The 20816-nt window shown below is 35.4% G+C and overlaps 1 protein-coding gene across 2 annotated transcripts in view; it reads right to left on the reverse strand.

The window, feature by feature from the left end:
* FNDC3A (fibronectin type III domain containing 3A) overlaps positions 1-20816 on the reverse strand; it is a 169223-nt gene that overhangs the window by 147992 nt on the left and 415 nt on the right. Inside the window, exon 1 of one of the 2 annotated variants that reach the window (XM_007466429.1) lies at positions 20403-20709. The exons of the other annotated variant lie outside the window; for it this stretch is intronic. The gene's annotated coding sequence lies outside the window, so the exon portion shown is untranslated. Of the gene's footprint in view, positions 1-20402; positions 20710-20816 lie in introns of those variants that run through there. 2 annotated transcript variants of the gene reach the window in all.

Here is a 20816-nt window from a genome sequence, read left to right on the forward strand (position 1 = left end):
ATGTATTTTCCCTCTTGCATGTCATAAGATTTAGTTCAAGAAGAAACATTTTAGGAAGCTAACTCAGGATTAACCAGAGAAAGTTTATAAGTAATTTACCTTTTAAAATTAATAAATTAAAAAAATAACAACCACTGAGAATTTTTATTTTGTCATTGTATCCTAATATTTTATTTAATATGCTTAGTTAAAATTGCAAGCCACCATTATTACAAAAATTTTAGAATGTAATGCTGAAGATAAAACCATAATTTGGTTTCAAGAGGTGGACTGGAAGCTTTACAAATAAAAATAGAAATTTCTTCTGAATCTCCAGTTAATTCCAGTGGTATACAATGTATCTGAAGGCATATGCTGTGTTTTAATATTATCATTCCATTTAAGATGTTATCTCTGATTTTACTCTCTTCAAAGCTATAACATCGTTTCATTTATGAACTGCCTTCTTTTATGGCCATATTCATCACACTACATGCAAAGTAGCTGGTATTTTTTCAGCTTGCAAATTGGAAACTTCAGTCATGCAACTAAAATGATGCATTTAGAAACCTAAAAATTCCTTTCATTCCTGCATAGAGAACACTGTCAGCTTCTTCTTTCAATCAATTTCTTCTAATTTTGTTACTACTAAGTCCCTATGTTCTTATCTTATCTTGTGACCACAAATACCCACTTGTTTTAAGTTATGCATCTATTTTTGCTTGTTTTTAATAATATAATATTTGATATATGCAAAAAAGGGGAGAAGTGATTTGTTCCATCTGCTAATTTCCATGGAATACATATTCCTCCGTGCCCCATTTCAAGCCATCATGGTTTAAAAATCAACCTGAAAATGCCTGAATTTTTAGCAATCAACTTTTGTATACAAGTATACATGCAAGATGACTCCAGCATATCTGTTTATATCTATATCTATATACCAATATTTGACCATCTATGTGGTAATAATACAATAAAATACTAACATTTGGGGAGTCCGTGTGAAGAATAGCTGGATATCTTTGTACTATTCTTGCAAATTTTCTGTTAGTCAGAATTCTAACTAATGTCAAATTAAACAATGTTTAAAAAATTGATGCCAAGTAGACTGTATGCATATCTGAATGCAAAAAGTAAGACAAAAAAGCTTCTACAGATAACACAAAAGAATATCTTCATAACTGTGACACAGAGAAAGATTTTTTAAACAGGGTATAAATTATGTTTCTTAAATCATAAAGGAAAAGAATGACACATTGAACTTCATGAAAATTAAGAACTACGATTCATTTTAAAAATCTTTAAGAGAGTGAAAATGCAAGCCAGAGACTGAAAAATATTTACAACGCATATAACTGGAAAAGAGGACATATTTTGTATATATACAGGCCTCCTATAAATTGAGTTTTTAAAAAACAGAAAAATGAGATGAGACTTGAATGTGCTCTTCACAAAAGCGGAAATTCAAGAGACCAATAAACATATGAGAAGATTCTCAAGTTCATTATTTATTAGGAAAAAGCTAATTAAAATCATAATGAAATACCACCATATACTAGGATAGTAAAAATGGAAAAGACTGACAATATCAAGTATTAGTGAGGCTACAGAGCAACTAGCACACTCATATGGAATGTGAATGAAAACTCATAAAATCACTTTGGAAACCAGTGTGATACTACCTACCAAAATTGAACATATAAATATTCTATGACCCCGTTATGATCCAGCTATTAGACTCCTGGTATATACCAAAAAGAAATGCATGCACATGCACACCAAAAGATAAGTATGAGAAGGGATGTATAGCAGCATTATTATAATGTATAGCAGCATTATTCTTTAATAGCCCCAAGTTGTAAATAAGCTAAATGTCCCTCAACAGTAAATGGTAAACTGTATCTGATTCACCCAATGGACTACTATACAGCAATGAAAATTAATGAAGTAGTACTATAGAGAACAATACAAATAAATTTCACAAATACAATGTGAGTGAAAAACACACAGAAGAGTACAAACTGCACAACTTTACAGAAAGTTTAAAAACCAATAAAACTTGTCTGTGGTATTAAAAATCATGCAGTGATTGCCTTTGGAAAGGAAGAAAGGATGGGGACTGGGAGGGGCATGAAGGCAATTTTTTGGGTGCTGGTACTGTTCTACATCTTGACCTGGGAGGCTGTTGTGTGGTAACTACTAGTGTATTATAAACTGAACTGTACACTAAGTATGTACTTCTCTGCATATACTTCAATAAAATTTTTTAAAGGTAAAATGAACACATGATCATCCCAACTGATGCAGAAAAAGCATCTGACAAGATTCAACATCCTTTCATGATAAAAACACTTAACAAACTAGGAATAGAAGGAAACTACTTCAACATAATAAATGCCACATATGAAAAGCCCACAGCTAACACCATACTCAATGGTGAAAGACTGAAAGCTTTTCCTCTAATCGGGAACAAGGCTAGAATGCCCACTCTCACCACATATATTCACAGTATTAGACATAGTAATAGACACAGTATTAGACATTAGACATAGGCAGAGCAATTAAGCATGAAAAAGAAATAAAAGGCACACAAACTGGGAATAAATAAGTAAAACTATCTTTGTTCACAGATGACAGGATCTTACATGTAGAAAACCCTAAAGGTTTTAAAAAACTATTAGAACTAATAAATTCACTAAAAATGCATGATACAAAATGCACAAAAATCAGTTGCATTTCTATACACCAACTGAAACGATCTGAAATCTGTTCCATTTACAATAGCATTAAAAAGAATAAAATACTTAGGAATAAATCTAACCAAAGAAAACAAAGATTTGTATACTGAAATCCATGAAATATTGCTAAAAGAAATTAAAGAGGACACAAATAAATGGAAAGACATCCTGTGTTCATACTTGGAAGACTTAATATTGTTATGATTCTATGATACCCAAAGCAATCTACAGATTGAATACAATCCCCATCAAAATCTCAATGGCATTTTTTTCAGAAATAGAAAAATTCATTCTAAAATTCATATAGAATCTGCGACTTCCCTGGTGGTCCAGTGGTAAAGAATCTGCCTTCCAATGCAGGGGACATGGGTTCGATCCCTGGTCGGGTAACTAAGATCCCACATGCCGCGGGGCAATTAAGCCTGCGTGCCACAACTACTGAGCTCTCGCACCTCAACGAGAGACCCCGAGTGCCGCAAACTACAGAGCCCATGTGCTCTGGACCCCGCGAGCCACAACTAGAGAGAAGCCCGGCACCACAACAAAGACCCCGAGTGCTGCAATGAAGACTCCACACAGCCAAAAATAATTTTAAAAATAAATAAAATAAATATTAAAAATAAAATGAAATAGGACTTCCCTGGTGGCGCAGTGGTTAAGAATCTGTCTGCCAACGCAGGGGTCACAGGTTCGAGACCTGATCCAGGAAGATCCCACATGCCGCAGAGCAACTAAGCCTGCATGCCGCAACTACTGAGCCTGTGCTCTAGAGCCCGTGAGCCACAACTACTGAGCCCACGTGCCACAACTAGTGAAGCCCTCACGCTTCGAGCCCATGCTCCACAACAACAGAAGCCACCACGAGAAGCCCGCGCACAACGAAGAGTAGCCCCCACTCACAACTAGAGAAAGCCCACGCACAGCAACAAAGACCCAATGCAGTCAAAAATAAATAAATTAATTTAAAAAAATGCATTTCAAAGTTGTAGACATCAGTATACTTTACCCCTAAACACCTCAGGCATGTTTCAGTAACTACTATTCAGTATTTAACTCTTTTTTGAAGGCAAAATTTACATATAATGAAATACATAAATCTTAAGTATGCCATCCTGTGAGATTTCTTGAAATGAATTCTACTACTATCAGTACCTAAGTATCTGAAGTCCCACTGCTGCTCTAAGACCATAGCTTTCAAACTTTGGCATGTCTCAGAATCACCTGCAGGGTTTATTAAAACAGACTGTTGGGCTCTACACCTAGTCTGTTACAATAGGTGTGGGATAGGGCTCAACAATTCACATTTCTAATAAGTTCCCAGGTTAAGCTGATGCTGCTAGTCCCATGACCATACAGATTATAGATGTAAAACTAATTTTCACTAAGTATTAACTGATAATGAAGGAGTCAGGGTGATAACAATGTAAAGAATACTTCATCCTTGAAGGGCCCAACCCAGATGTGAATACATTCTTGTTCTTCAACTAGAAACAGATAAAAGTAGTTTCCTTAAGGAGAAGAAAGTATTTGTAAGTAATCAAGTTTAATGAGGCCTTTAAAGTTGCCTTTGGATATTTCAGCCAAATCAATAGCCTATGAGCCAAATCAATTTTTCTCTCAGATTGAAACTGCTATTTCCTACAGGTTAAAACACACACACACACACACACACACACACACACACACACTCAAATGATCCTAGGAAATGGCATCAAGCACATATAATGTGCTAACTACTATAGATTTAAAAAATAGCTTTATTTTGGTATAACTGACACTTTTTTTTTTTTTTTTGCTGTACACGGGCCTCTCACTGTTGTGGTCTCTCCCGTTGCAGAGCACAGGCTCTGGACGTGCAGGCTCAGTGGCCATGGCTCACGAGCCTAGCCGCTCCTCGGCATGTGGGATCTTCCGAGACCAGGGCACGAACCCGTGTCCCCTGCATTGGCAGGCGGACTCTCAACCACTGCGCCACCAGGGAAGCCCAACTGACACATATTAAATAACACATTTAAAGTATACAACTTGACGAATTCTGACACATTAATACACTGATGAAACCACTACTATGATCAAGATAATTAACCTACCCATCACCTCCCAAATTTTCCTACTATCTATTTAAAATCCCAGGCTTTGCATTTCCATAATGACTAATGATGTTAACACGTTTTCACGTGCTTATTTGCCCTCTGTATAGCTTTTTGGTTAAGCATCTGGTCAATACTTTTGCTCATTTTGTTACTGGATTGTTTTTTCTTATTACTCAGTTTTGATAGCGCTTTAATATACTTGGGTTACTAGTCCTTTATCAAGTTAAGTGATTGGCAAATATTTTCTCCCAGTCTATGGCTTGTCTCTGCACTCTCCTACCAATGTCTTTTGAGGAGAAGTTTTAATTATGACAAATCCAAGAGATTAATTTGTTACTTTATGGATGGTGCTTTTGGAGTTCTATCTATGAGATTCTTGTCAAATCAAAGGTCACAAAGATTTTCTCCTAAGTTTTATTCAAGAAATTTCTTACTAAAGCTTTAGGTTTTACATTCTATCTGCTCTAACAATTGTTGAGAGACGGGTATTAGAACCTCTGCTAAATTTCTTATTTGTATATTTCTCTTTGCAGTTTTATCATGTATAAAAATTTAGGATTGCGTCTTCTTCATGAATTAATCCCTTTATTATTACAAAATGACCCTTCTGTCCCTGGTAATCTTTGCTCTGAAATCTAACTTCTGATCTAATACAGTCATTCCAGCTTTCTTTTGGATAGTGTTAGCATGGTATATGTTCCAACCTTTTATTTTTAACGTATGTGTGTCTTTATATTTAAAGTGAGTTTCTTGTGGGTGTCATATACTTGGGTATTGATTTTTAAAAAATTGAATCCAATGATCTGTCTTTTAATTATAGTGTTTAGATCGTTTATGAGTGATTATTGATATAACTGGGTTTAAATCTACCATCTTGCTATTTGTTTTCTATTTGTCCCATGTGTTCTTCATTCCCCTTTTCCTCTTTATCTGCTTTGTCTTCGATTATTTCTTATTGTATCGTTTTATATCCCCATTGGCTTTATAGACTATAATCCTTTATTACTTTAGTGGTTGCTTTAGGGTTTATAATATGCATCTTTAACTTATCACAGTCTAATGTTTCACAGTCTAACTTATCACAGTTTAACTTACTACTTCATGTGTAAGCATCAGAACCTTAACAACAATATATCTGCCCTTTCTCCCCTTCCTTGTGCTATTATCATCATATATTTTACTTTTACATATGTTATAAACTCCACAGTCATTATCATTATCATGTTAAACAGTCAACTGTCCTTTGAAATTACCTAAATAATAATAGTTCTAAAATCTTATATATTTACCCATGTAGTTATCATTTCCTCACGCCCAGGTATCCATATGGTTTAATTTTCCTCTGCTTGAAGGACTCCATTTAACATGTCATTTAGTACAGGACTGAAGGTAAAACTATTTCAGCTGCTGCATGTTTGAAAAGTCATTACTTTGCTTTTGAAAGATATTTTTGTTGGGTAAAGAATCCTACGTTGACACGTTTTTCTTTTAGTGTTTTAAAGATATTGCTACATTACCTTCTAATTTACATTGCTCCTGATGAGCAATCTATTACTTTTATCTTTGTCTTGTATTAATGTTGGCTGCTTTAGATTTTTTCCTCTTTGTTTTAAAGTGATTTAATTATGATGTTCCTTGGAGGCATTTATCTTTCTTGTGCTTATCATGCTTCTTAGTTTATAGTCTTTATCAAATTCAGAAAAATTTTGGCCACTATTTCTTCAAATATTTTTTCAGTTCACCTTTTTAAACAATTCTCTTTTCTCTGTATGTATCATTTTCGACAGTTTCTATTGCTATGTCTTCACATCCAATAATCTTTTCTTTGGCAATGTCTAACATGCCATTAATCCCATCTAATGTATCTTGTCTCTGACACTGTAATTATAATCTAGAAGATACTTCTACATAACATGTTCAATCTTTCCTCTAGCTTCTCCAACATACTGAATACAAATGTAACTGTTTTAATGTTCCTGACTATTAATTCATCATCAATGTCATTTTGCGGCCAGTTTCAAGTGGCTGATTTTTCTCCTCACTGTGGTTTGTATTATTCTGCTTCTTTGCAAGCTTACTAGTTTTGACTGAATGTCAGTCACTGTAAATTTTCCCTTCTTGGCTGCTGGATATTTCTGTATTCCTATAACTATTCTTGAGCTTTGCTATGAGATGTGGCTAAGTGACTTGGAAACAGTTTGATCCTTTGGGGTCTTGCTTTAGGCAAGAACAAAGTTATATTCTTGCGTTAGGCAGGAACACAGCTACATTTAGTCTAGGGTTAATTTTTCCCCACCACTGAGCCAAGACCCTCCAGAGTACTCTACCAAGTGCCCTGAGAATTATGAGGCTTTCTACTCTGGCTGGTGGGAACAGGCACTATTTCTGGCCTCGTATAAGCTTGGACACTGTTTTATTTAATATATAATCCTTTTAGGTGACTCTTTCTCTAGCCCTGGGTAGTTTCCTCACAGGTATGCACTTATAGTACTGTGCTAAATACTCAAGGGGGACCTTCTTCAGATCACTGAGGTCCTTTTTATGTTTAGTGCTCTCTTCTCTGGTACTTGGATCTGTACACTGTATCCTCTTTGGACTGCCAGCTTCATCTCAACTCAGGGAGATGGGACCTACTTGGGACACCCCTCCCTGTGTCCTGGGAACTTTCTCCAGGCAATAAGCAGAGCCAATCTTAGGGCTCATGTTCCCCCTCTTCCGCTGCATGATATTTAACATCTTGAGTGCTACTGTTTCATGTGTTCTTTTTTCTAGTTTTTTTTTTTTTTAGTTGTTTCAGACAGAAGAGTAAGTTTAGTCCTTTTTACTCCATCTTGACAGGGAACTGAATTCACTACTCTTAATTTTTAATGTACGCAATGGGCAATAGAAAGGTAAATGAATTTATCACAGGTAGAACACAAATGGCAATGCTTTAAAAGCAAAATTTTTTTAAAAAGTATGGTCTGGGTTCACCAATGGAAGCCAGTGTGCTCTTGATATACCCTTAACTGAAAGAAAAATCAATATTCTCTTTACAGATATTTTGGGAAAATGACACGCACTTTCTTAGATTTCTGCATAAGACTAAGTATTACTTACCAGCAACTTACAGAGTGAGTTCTTATTTACTAAAAAAATGTGTTATCTATAAACTAAAATTAATATGTTTCTGGAGATTAGTTGGGCCTCTGATTCAGGATTCTACTAAGACATCTGGCTGCCATGCAACACAGACAGAATTACCACAATTTAGGGGAAGGATACTTTGTTATCTGTTTATCTATTATCAGTGCTCTCTCCAATTAGTTCTGGCTTTTGCAGTGTCTTCAATTGGTCATGGTTTTAAATCTAATAGCTTTTATTTAGCAATTACTACATGTTTATCTTATCATTCTCATATTTAATTTAGTTTTCGGAGATGGCTGATTGATTAACCCTATAGTCCAATGGTGCATATGTTAACAATATTTTTGGCTTATCACTTTACCCTTGTTGCTAAAGTAGATATATTCATAAACTTGCCAATCTGGCTTATATGGTGACATTTCATGAGCAATGTGCTGCTTATGAATTTATATTAAATAACTTACAACATATTTTCTCTCTCTCTCTCTCTTTTTTTTTTTTTTGCTGTACGCGGGCCTCTCACTGTTGTGGCCTCTCCCTTTGCGGAGCACAGCCTCCGGACGCGCAGGCTCAGCGGCCATGGCTCACGGGCCCAGCCGCTCCGCGGCATGTGGGATCTTCCCGGACCGGGGCACGAACCCGTGTCCCCTGCATCGGCAGGCGGACTCTCAACCACTGCGCCACCAGGGAAGCCACAACATATTTTCTAAGTGCAACAACATATTTTTATATAGAGAGCAGTGATTATAGGGCATGGTTCTGTAATATAATAGGTTGAACCACATGAAATTGCCACTTAAGGTCAGAAACATTAAAATAACAATTTCATATGGTTTAATCTAATAAAATCAAATATATATACTCATTTTCTTAAACCGTAAATGGCAATTTATATAGATTGTCAGCAACGTATTCACCATAACTTATTTATCTTACTCTTCTCCAATTCCTTGTTCACTGGAAAGGAAAGGTGAAAGTGGGTAGGATGGGTGGGCCTCAGTCTTTTAACCCTCTTAATTGAACAGAGGTGTAAAATAAGGGTTGGGAGTTTGAGGGCCATTGCCATTATTCTCCTTAGTCAGATATACTAAATATAACTTAATTTAATAAGCAGTCAGGAGATACAGCTCCAGCCCCCCCACTAAGAAATCACACCTTAATACTAACATGGAAACCTGATTAAAATAAGACTTCATACGCAATCTTCATGAAAAAGACATCACAAAGATACTTCCACTCAGGAAACTATGGGAAAAGAGAGCAGGAATTCTTCCAAGAAATCAACCCCAATCTGTTAAAAGACAGATAATGTGCACATAAATAAGACGAATAGATTTTTTTTTTAAGTACAGTCAGCCCTCCGTATCTGTAGGTGTGGATCGTGCGGATATTCGACTCTACTGTACTACATCATTTAATATAAGAGACCTGAGCATCTGCGGGGGTCCTGGAACCAATCCTCTGCAGATGTTGAGTGACAACTGTACTTCTTAAATCCCACCTTACAGCTCCTAGCTGTCTAGTGCTATTTTCAGAGCACTTGGGTTACCTTTAGAGCACAACGTAATTACATCTGGGACAATTCTATTTTCATCTACAAATATTTTATTGCCCTTTTGTAAAATACTAGCTTATATATTTAGATTATTCACTTTGCTTTTTCAGAATTTCAGATTCTTGGTTATGTCTATCAGTATCACTTTGGGTTTAAGACCAAAAAACAGCAGCTTCTGAATATTTTCTGAACAAAGTAACACCTTAGCATCTAGGTTTACAACCAAAAGGTTTGAATTCCTCTGTAAAAGCTGTATTACTAACTTCACCATATTTAACATGTTTCCTTCATTAGTTTCTCCCCAATAGAGAATTTTATCATAAGATATAATAAGAAAATCAAGAAATATTTCTGTATTTTCCATGAGAAGTAAGATCTGTCTGTAGAACCCAGTATTTTAATGTTGTTCTTTCTGAGATAACCATATTCTTTGTTTATAAATCTACAACTATGGCTGAGCTAAAAATTATTGCCTAAATATGCTAATCTTTCCTCATCTTATGTTTAAAAAATCTTCCTTTTCTTTACTTTGTCTTCAGTTTAAGCTAACATCTCTCCTGAAATTTACTACCAACCTTCCTACAATATTAGGTTCTAATATTAAAAGGGGAGATCAAAATATCCAGGCATATGAGACTTGAAAACAACTATATTCAAAATTATAATTTTATATTTGGAAAAGAAAATTGCTTTTATAATAGAAATTCATAAAGTATACTAAAATTGTCCTGGTTGGCAGATGTGGTTATATAAAGGTTGAGAATCACTAGCCTACAATTCTCACTTCTTTAACCTGCTGTAACACAGCTTCAGACCCAACACTAAACTGAAATCACTCTCTTTAAAAGCACCAATGATTTCAGACACTAACTGGGAAGGCTTTGAGTGAAAGGATGTGCTGTTAAAAATCACACAGGGAAACAGACATAAATCAAGACCAGCCAACTGGAAGGTATGGTTCTAACAAGGACTAGTCACAATCACCAAATCCAAACCATCTTTTCTTTTATTATTTGTTACATCACGGAATTTGCATGTTTTACACTTAAAAACATATGTACAGACATTATTTTTAACTCCTGCCCCATTCCAACTCCCATTTCCAGAGCAACCACTGTGGAATGTACCCTTTCAGATGTTTGCTCTGCACTTATGTATGTATGAGGTATAGGGGAGTGGCTTAAATAAAATTGCATGTAACGGTCAGTGTCTTCTTTTTTCATGTGAAATATCTTAAGAATTTCCTAAAGAAGTACATCTGTAGCTACTTCATTCTTTTTCATGGCTGTCTAATATTCTACCATGAGGGCATACTATAATTTATTCTAATGATGAACACAAAATGCTTTCATTTTTCTTCATATATTTCTCTCTCCACAAGGAACAATCATGTAATATTCTCTATGACCCTATGATAGTATTTCTGTATTATAGATACACAGAAATGAAACTTCTGGCTTAGAAGTATGCATTTTCAAAATTGACAGAAACAGGGACTTCCCTGGTGGTACAGTGGTTAAGAATCCGCCTGCCAATGCAGGGGACACGGGTTCAATCCCTGGTCCAGGAAGATCCCACATGCCGCGGAGCAACTAAGGCCATGTGCCACAACTACTGAGCCTGTGCTCTAGAGCCCACGCGCCTAGAGGTGCTCTGCAACAAGAGAAGCCACTGCAATGAGAAGCCCACGCACTGCAACCAAGAGTAGCCCCCGCTCTCAGCAACTAGAGAAAGCCCACGCACAGCCGCAAAGACCCAATGCAGCCAAAAATAAATAATTAAAAAAAATTTGACAGATACAGCTAAACCTTTACCCTAAAAAGATGAAGCTGTTTATACTCTGTTCAATAGTTTATGAGTGCCTACTTTCCAATTTGACACCTACTAAGGTTTTCCAATTTTTGCCAATTTTATTAGCAAAGATTTAAAAAAAAATCATATCTCAATGTTTTCAGTCTCTTACTACTGGTATGTTTGAGCATCTCTTCAAAACTTTATAGGCTATATTTCTACTTCTATGAATTTCTGTACATTCTTTCTCATTTTCTACCAGGTTGACTTGGTTAATTTGTAGGCACACCTCATATACTCTGAATATTAACTTTGTCTACTACATGTCAAATATTTTATCCCAATCTACTGCTTGCCTTTTTAAATGGCATCTAAGTTTGACGTCTTATTTGAAAAGGCTTTCACTACACTGACACTTTTTTTACATTCACGTCTTCCAAAATTTTTGCCATTTTATTTTTTTTACTTATATTTAGTCCAACTGGAACTTAGTTTTGAGAGTGCCACAAAGTGAGTACCTAATTATTCTTACCTCAACTGGACAGCCAATTGTCCCCCATCACTTATAGACTAGCTCTTCCATTACTCACTTGTTAATCATACAATAAATTCTTCTGTAACCATGGAGCTCCTCCTGAATTCCTTATTCTGTTCCTTTGATCAACATGCTCATTCCTACTCCAAATTCTTATTATTTTAATAATTATAATTGTACAGTATGTTTTAATCTTTGATGGGTAAGTTCCCCTTTGTTATGCTTCTTTTTGAAATTTATCTGGCCATTCTTGTGCATTTTTCCTTCTCAAAACTTGAAACATCAGTTTGTCAAATTTCATTTTAAAAATCCTGTTGGATTTCTAATTAGGATTACACTGACTGTATTAATTTGGTGAGAACTGCCAATTTTATAGTATTAAGTTCTCACATTCAGGAATATACTATTCCTCCATCCATTCAGATTTCTTGTAGTTTTCTTCAGATGGTGCTGCATATTTTAAAAATTTCTCAAGTATTTTATAATTTAGGCTTCTACTTTTCTTACTGTTTTTCATAGTTGCTTATTGCTAGTGTATAAGAAAGCTAATGAATCTTCTAAATTTATCTCATAGCCAGTGGGTTTACTGAAATCTCTTTTTGACTCAAATCATTTTCTGTTGCCTGTCTTGTCTAAGTAGATAATCATATCAACTGCAACTAGTAACAGTGATATATTCCACCTCACTCCCAATCCCCATTACTTTGAGGTTAATTATTTTTCTTGTTTCTTAACACACTAAGACTTTGACCAACGTTCCTATCTTTTAATGAAAGTACTTCTAACATTTCATTATGACATTTAATACAGGTTTCTGGTAGAGACACTTTATAAGATTATTTCTTGTTGATGAAGAGTTGTCAGGGATAACTGAATTTTAGAAAATGATTTTTTTTTTAGCACCAAAGAGATATAAACATACAGTTTTCCCCTTTAACCTATTAGTATAGTGAATTACATTAATATGCTTCCTAATGCTGAATCAATATTATACTCCTGGGATTTAACGTATCAGAACTGGTATGATTTAATAATTCAAAGCCAGGCTCTGGAGTCAGAATGCCTGGGTTCAAACCCCAAATCTTTCACTTAACTAGTTGTATGATTTTAGGTGTGTTATTTAACTTCTCTGTGCTTCAGTCTCCTAATCTTTCAAATGATGACAATAATAGCTACCTCAGAGAGTTGTTTTAAGGATTAAGTAAACTGATACGTGAAAAGTTGTTTAGAATAGTACACAGAACATAGAAAGTATTTAATATATGTTAATTATTATCATTTACTGAGTGCCTCATATCTGCCAGCCGTAAGGTATGCGGCATTGCAGGAGTCAGCAAACTAAGACCCGTGCACTGAATCTGGCCTCCTGCCTGCTTTTATAAATAAAGTTTTATTGGAACACAGTTATACCCAATGTTTGTAATTATCTATGGTTATTTTTATGCTCCTACACCACAGTTAAGTAGTTGCAACAGAGTCCATATGGCCACAAAGCTTAAAATATTTGCTATCTGCTCCTTTACAGAAAAAAAAAAACCAAAAAACCCCCCCAAAAAACCCCTGCCGACCCAAGAAGTATTGCTCAAAATCGAGGAGTTCATAGTCTAATAGATGAGACAGGCAAGTAAAAACATATATATGATACAGTATGTTATATACAAAGTCATATTATGAGCATATTATGGAAACCTATGGCAGTTCAGTACTAAACTACAGGAGGGATTCACACAAGGGATGAAAGACAAGAGGTACTTTATTTACTTTTAATTATTTTAAAATATGTATTTGTTTACATGTCTTTATCTCTCATCGTAGTGTGTGAATTGCTAGAGGAAAAGGAATATGACATTCATTTTTGTGACATTCATATTCTAAGTATCTACGACATTTAAGGTTTTTAACAAATGATAGATGAATAAATAAATGAATGGTGAAAGGAAGAATTTAGATACCTGGGTAACAATGATTAGAAATGTCTTTCAAAGTTCTACATAAAAATATCCTATGGCAAGTATTTTACTTGCCATGTTAAATGGGCTCTTTCTTTTAATCCCTATAGCAGCTAATTCTAGTAGATAGATCCTATATTACCCCTCTTTAAAGTGAAGAAAGTAAGGCTCCTTGAGGTAAAAGCAATGTGCTCAAGTTTATATACAGCCAGTAAGGGAAGAAGCCAACAAACAAACCTTTATCTGCCTAATGTAAAACATATGCTCTTTATACGACAAAGTTGGGAAGTGGTGGGAAATAGATATAGTCACAGGATACCAACAGAGTATAAACTCTAAAATAGAGATAGAAGATATTATAATTGATGCAGCAGGGATTGTAGTGTGGTTTTAACTTCTAAAACTGAGCAATGATTTGAATAAATTCATATTTTTGAAATATTAGTCTGGAAGCAGCCTGAAGATGAACTAGAGGAACAGTTGCCTGTACATTTTATCCAAAGTCTCCTCTATCACACACATTAGACCAGTTTTGGTCAGGTTCAAGCAATCGACAAAAAAATAAAATTGCTAGCATACTATGACATTTCAGGAATAATGATTTATCTACTAACCTGAAGTATTGGAAATAGCTAGTCCTAACACGGAAGAAACAAAAGTACATTTCATTAACTAAAATGTAAGGAAAAAGTATATACTGCAAATTAAAATACTACATAGAAAAAAATCAAGTCTTAAGAATGAAACTGTAACTGAGAATGGCTGTCAGGAAAAAGACTCACAGTCTTAGAGAATGAACTTAGGGTTACCACGGGGGGAAGAGCGGGGATAGACTGGGAGTTTGGGATTGACATGTACACACTGCTATATTTAAAACAGATAACCACCAACAAGGAATGTATAGCACAGGGAACTCTGCTCAATACTTTGTAATAACCCAAATGGGAAAAGAATTTGAAAAAGAGTAGATACATGTATATGTATAACTGAATCACCACTCTGCTGTACACCTGAAATTAATACAACACTGTTATTCAACTATACTCCAATATAAAATAAAAGTTAAAAAAAAAAAACATCTTTGGAAAACAAAAAAAGAATGGCTGTTACAAGCAAACCAAAAGAATCTAGAAAATGTAAACATAATGAAATCAGAAATTATAAATTATGTTTTCACTTTTATTTTTATTTAAGCCAATCTTAAGAGAAACTGATTTTGAAGTAAATGAAATGACTACTCCTTCAAGCTAGATCTCAACATAAGTACATAGTTGTTGTATATGACATCTATTTCTGCAAAAGAAAGCATATAATTACTTTTTAAAGAAAAGTCTTAACTGTGCTTTAAAATGTACTTAAACACCTGTTTAGAACCCCCAGAGAAGTAGGAAGATTTTTTTTTTTCTCCTTGCTGGGGAATTGGATTTCACTAAGAAATCACTTAAATTGTTTAAATTATTCTGTTCAAATATATATTAAAATGTGGATTCTGAAGAAAGAAAACAGAAAACAGTAACTTTCAGACACTTCTGATAGAGGCTGATTAACACAACCTAATTTATCAAATTTAGATAACCTTTACACTAAGGTTTATGTCAAAGTACTTACTCTGTCTTTCTAACAATTAGCACATAAGCAATCTCAAGAAGTGAAGGAGGAAGAGAGATGGAAGTCAATCAGAAGTAATAGTTTCATCTGTAAAATGAGAGTACCACCACATATCTGGCAAGTCTATATGGGATTTTTAAAAAAATAATCAAGTTTCCAATGAGAATTCAAGTGGATCTTATTACTATAGATAAATAGTCTTCTACTTGAAAAAAAGAAAACTATAAGGAATTCACTTTTGCATATTTTTATCCCACTGTGGAAAGACTAGCTGAATTTCCTTGGAATGAAGATCAGTATTCTCTTGCAAAGAAGAACAGAGGCACTGGATATTGACCACACTGAAAGATTAATAAGAATGGAAAGAAAACTTTTAAAATGTGCATTCTCTTTGCCAAGAAGGCAGTTAAAACTTTTGAGTAAACTAAATATTTATTGGAATACTATATTTACAGAAGTTTGGAGGATAAAACTTGAACTCATGATTTCTGGTCTTGCTAAAAAAAGGCTGCACTGCTTCCAATGTAGTAGCATTAATGTAAACACATATGGTACTTTAATACTGTCATGGTTTCCAATATCTCTTTGGTTGCTCACAATATTTCTGCGGGGAAATCAGGATAGACATTATTCTCCATTTTAAGAATTGGGAACCTAAGATTGAAAAAAACGAATCTGAGATCATACGGCTAACAAGGGTGAAGTTGGAACTAAGATCCAAGGTACTTTATCTCCTATCTAGGAAACGGAAACAGCTGGAATAATGAAGCTGTTTCAAGTACTGACAAAAGGTGGGGGGGTGGGAGAGTGAATTGTTAATTTCTTCTTAAAGCAAAATTTAAAAAGCCAAACTTTTATTGGGTAGCAATCCATGAAGGCTGAAATTTAGTTCAAAAGGTCTGTACTGCCTTAAAACTTAAGACAGTACATACATTTAAAAAGTATGGAAAATGCTAGTATAGGCAAAAGGACAAAAGTTAACTTAAGTTTTGGGGTTTTGCTGGTTTGTTTGCTTTTAATGTTTTTAAGAGGAAAAAAAGAAACACCACTGATTTTAACCAGACAGTTCTCCATCATATACATCTTTACTTTTCCCAGCACCTAATACTATCTCTGATATACAGAATGTATTTACTAATGCCTGTTGAATCAAAGAATGCTCTTATGCTATATTCTTACTTTCTTGATAATACAAAATATAGAGTAATCCTAGCGAATTTATTCATGCAACCATAACCTGAGGCACCACTATTTACCTGGTAATGGTACATGAAACACAAGGTGAAGGAAATAGAATTGCTTTAGAAATACACACCTATAAATTTAGCAACTTCAAAGAGATATTTATGTAAATGAATTTTCAAAATAACTGATACTTATCCTTTAAATCACTGTGACTTATCTTTAAATAATCATAATGAAAATATTTTCAGAGATTTCTAGGTCTTTTTTCTCTGCCTTAATCTAAACATGATACAATCTTTTCTTGATGACTCAAACTCATCAATGTAAATATCAATTATTAGACTATTCTATAACACAGTGACTCTTGGAGTTATTGAGGGATGTCCAACTGTTTGTCTCTTCACTAACTCAACCTAGACTACTTTTAAAAACAAGGTTTCCTACTGCCTGCTCCCCAGTTGTCACTTATAGGCCACCAGCATCCTAGCCAAGGCTTCTAAAATGCCAGTTGAAGTTGAAAATACGTACAACCTGAATAGGCAACTGATATACTTAACCTTATACAAGATTATAAATTCCATGGTGTAGCTATTTTCACTGCTCTAAGGCCTAGCTCAAAGGCTTTTCTTCTTTTATGTCTGAGTTCTGAGACTTAGTCTAGGCAGCTGCTAGAAGTCTGGCCACAAAAGAACAATTACAATACTAATTTCTGCATGTTCTCTTAATTCTTACTATAATATAGGGAGAAAAACATAAATGATAGTCATAACAAAACATAAAACAACCATGTAAACAAATGATGTAAGGCAGCTCACATTATGTGCTATATGGACAGTTACCTAGCCAATTATTAGCCAAGAGTCAGCAAACCAGGCTCGCTGGCCAAATCCTGCGATTGTAAAAAAAACAAACAAAAAAGGATATTCAACAGAGACAGTAAGTGGCCCACAAGGCCTAAAATATTGTCTGGCACTCTAAAGAAAAAGTCTGCTGATTCCTGATCTAAAGTGTAATAAACACACACATATAAAACATATAACCTATTCCTCATACATAAAGCTTAAGTTATTAATATAAATAACTTAGTAGATGTAGCATTCTTTCAGTGATGGGTTCATAATGATACAGCCAAACTTGTCCAGCCCTGCCTATTACTCTCTTGACCATGCTGTAGGGCTTAGCCAAAATCTTGACTTTAACCTTCTTTCCTTCTTCCTCCTGATACTTATCCTTATACACTCTCAGACTGGTCTCCTTGCTATTACTTCCAGCTCTGGCTGTCAATCTTTTTTGGAAAGTCTTTCCTTTTGCTAGATATCTAAATCCTTCCTAAGCTTCAAGTCTGACTTCCTTTAAATGCCTTCCAGGATCATTCTAGCCCTCAATGGCCTTACCTTCCTTCAAATTACAGTCCTTGCCACACAATTTAATAATGCCATCTCATATTTTTGCTAATGATTTCTTGTGTGTTAGTCTAGTATCCCCAACTAGTCTGTAAACTACTTGAAGGAAAGAAACACATCCTATTGCTTTTGTATCCCCGCTCTAATAGTAGTTCATCGTCCTCTGAGCACATGTCATATCCCAAGCACATCTCTCTACCTTGGAGAAAGAACAGCCTGAGGAATGGTAATGGGTGATAAGTGATTGGAAATATCAAAGGAAGACACCTACAAAGGAACTTGATGGAAGACCATAGGCTACAATGCAAACTTAGAAAGTATATGTGAAAGATAAGCAAAACTACAATAGTGGGAGGATAGAGATAAAGATCAAGGGTTAAAGAGACCACAGCATAACACTCTGAAATAAAATGAGACCAAAATATTAAGAAAATTATAAAAGCTCCCAATGCAGGTAAAAAAAAAGTTGCCTTTTCAACACTACTGGTCATTAATTTCTTTTAAGCAAGCAGCTCGACACTGATATCCATATGGGCCATTTTTCTTTTTCTTTTTCCAATGTGATAAAAAGAAGCACTAAAAGACTCAATGGAATTGCATGCACAGTATTCTAAACCTTTGGATTTACAATATTGTGAATTTATTTGAAGTCTGCTAGAGACTGCTAGGGGAAAAAAACCAATTATTTATCTTTTGATTACCTGGCTAATAAAATTAGAAATCACATGCATATCGCTACATCATGCTCAAAGATATCACCTAGACTCATTTTCATAGAAAAATGTACCAAGAACAAGAAAAAGAAAACAAAACCTTTAGGTTACTTCATCAAATTATATCTTAAAAATATAGGCAAAATAGAGGATGCACAAACCTTGGATGTATGCACATTAAAAAAAAATACAAATATTTTTAAACAGACATAATTATTACCCATAAGTCTAAAACAAATTATAAATTAAATGCTCTTTACCTAAGTAAAGCTATAGAAGACAATGACAATTATTAATCATGCATCGCTTCTCTTTTTTCTGGGTTTTATAACCTCTCAATCCTGACCTCTGCCTGGCTGGCCAGAGAAGAGGGAGACATTTTTTCATAATTAGTAATAAACCATGCTCAAAATTATACTGTAGAACTTTGAAAATTAAAACGTAATCACTAAATGCATGATAAATCAGCTTTCAGTTAGTCATACAAAGGGGGAAAGTGATGACATAGATGACACCAAATCTGTTTTTTTGAATCATATGATTAATTTGGGAGAAGCAAATTACCCTTATAATTATGTTGATTGAAGCCAATGTTAACCAGAAGTTTATTTTTCCTGAACAGTCAATGATTTTTGAGGGTTCAGACAAAACGGAAAGAGGGGGAGTTCATTCAGAAGCATACAGGTGGTTAAAAGCAGCCAGCTTGAGATAAAAAATTTTCAGTTAACCTACACAAGAAAACTGAGAGGTGTTCTATGAAGGGAAAGAAGAAAATTTCATAAAATTTGTGATAGTGCTAAAATTCTTAAACATAAAACTATTTATAAAAATTTTAACAAAATCTTTTTCCTGTCAAGTCATCATCCCTTCTTCCCAATAACTGGTATAAGTGGTGATAGCAACAATTATCAGCGGGCTAAGAAGCTGAAAGCAAAATTTTAGGTTCTATATTATCAAAGATGTGTAAAATCCTTTTTATCACTGTTTTAAGTCCACCATCTGTCTCAGTGGGCACTTTTATCTCATTACTTGAGAAAAGTCAAACCAACCAAGAAAATATCAAACAGGCAGGGGACTCATTTCTCTGGACTATTTTTAGGTGATTTAAAAACTTACACGATGGCAAGAACTACAGATTTAGCAAATACACAAAAACTAAATATTTACCCAAATACAAGATCATAGCCACAAAACTCAATTAGTTTCTGCCTAACATACGGCTCCAACTCCCGGGTGGCATATGTTTAGCACTGGTGCTGGTACTATCATTGTGATAAAACATTATAGTAACAGTTCAACTTTTGTTATTTCATTCTTATAATACAGAAAAACACACACCAATTTTGCTTCCAAGAGCTAAAAACACAGACCACGGGAAAAAGCAAAATAATTATGCCGCTCAGTTTTAAGAGCCTACAGTCTACACATACATGAGGATTATACAGTTAAAAAAAAACAATCTTGTCAGCCTGGTATTCTTTGTTAATAGATGGTCAGACACGAAGGTGTCCAAAGGAACTTACATGAAATTTCACACAAGAAAATCCCGTATTTATGATTCCTAGCACCCCACTATCCATTACCCCCCTTCCCCCGAGAGAAAACTATCCCAAGGCTTTTAACGTTAACAGTTTAATAAAAGAACGACTAACGACTACATTCATTAAAGCCGCCTACGTTCTGTCCCCGATTTTAGGGCTAAATTACGTGTTCATTTTCTTTACCTAACGCATGACGTTCTTCCACAGCCGTGTCAGAAGTTCAAAGATCCAGGCTGTTAAACAGGGAGAGGACTGCAGCCCGGAGTCCACCCCCCGACTGAACAGGTGGTTAACTCCGCCGGCTGGAGGAACGGCCAGGTACTGGCACCAGCCAAACAGGATCAAATACACAAGGGCGGGTTTTCGAGGTTTTAACCCCAACAGGAGCGGGGGAAACTCTCTTCAGAGGAGCGTTCAAGTTTGGCGGCTGCCCGGCGGCCAACACCGAAGGCGCCGCGGCCGCTCGGCGATCCGCTCCAGAGGGCTCCGCAACCCACCCCCCAGCGCCGCCGTCAGCGGCGCGGCTCACCGCGGGCCGCGGGCCGCGGGCCAGGGGGGCGGAGGGAGGGCCGCCCGCGCCGCCGCGCCGCCTCCGCG

This window comes from Lipotes vexillifer, unplaced genomic scaffold (genome assembly GCF_000442215.2).
Source record: "Lipotes vexillifer unplaced genomic scaffold, Lipotes_vexillifer_v1.1 scaffold384, whole genome shotgun sequence".
In the NCBI taxonomy this organism is placed as follows: Eukaryota; Metazoa; Chordata; class Mammalia; order Artiodactyla; family Lipotidae; genus Lipotes; species Lipotes vexillifer.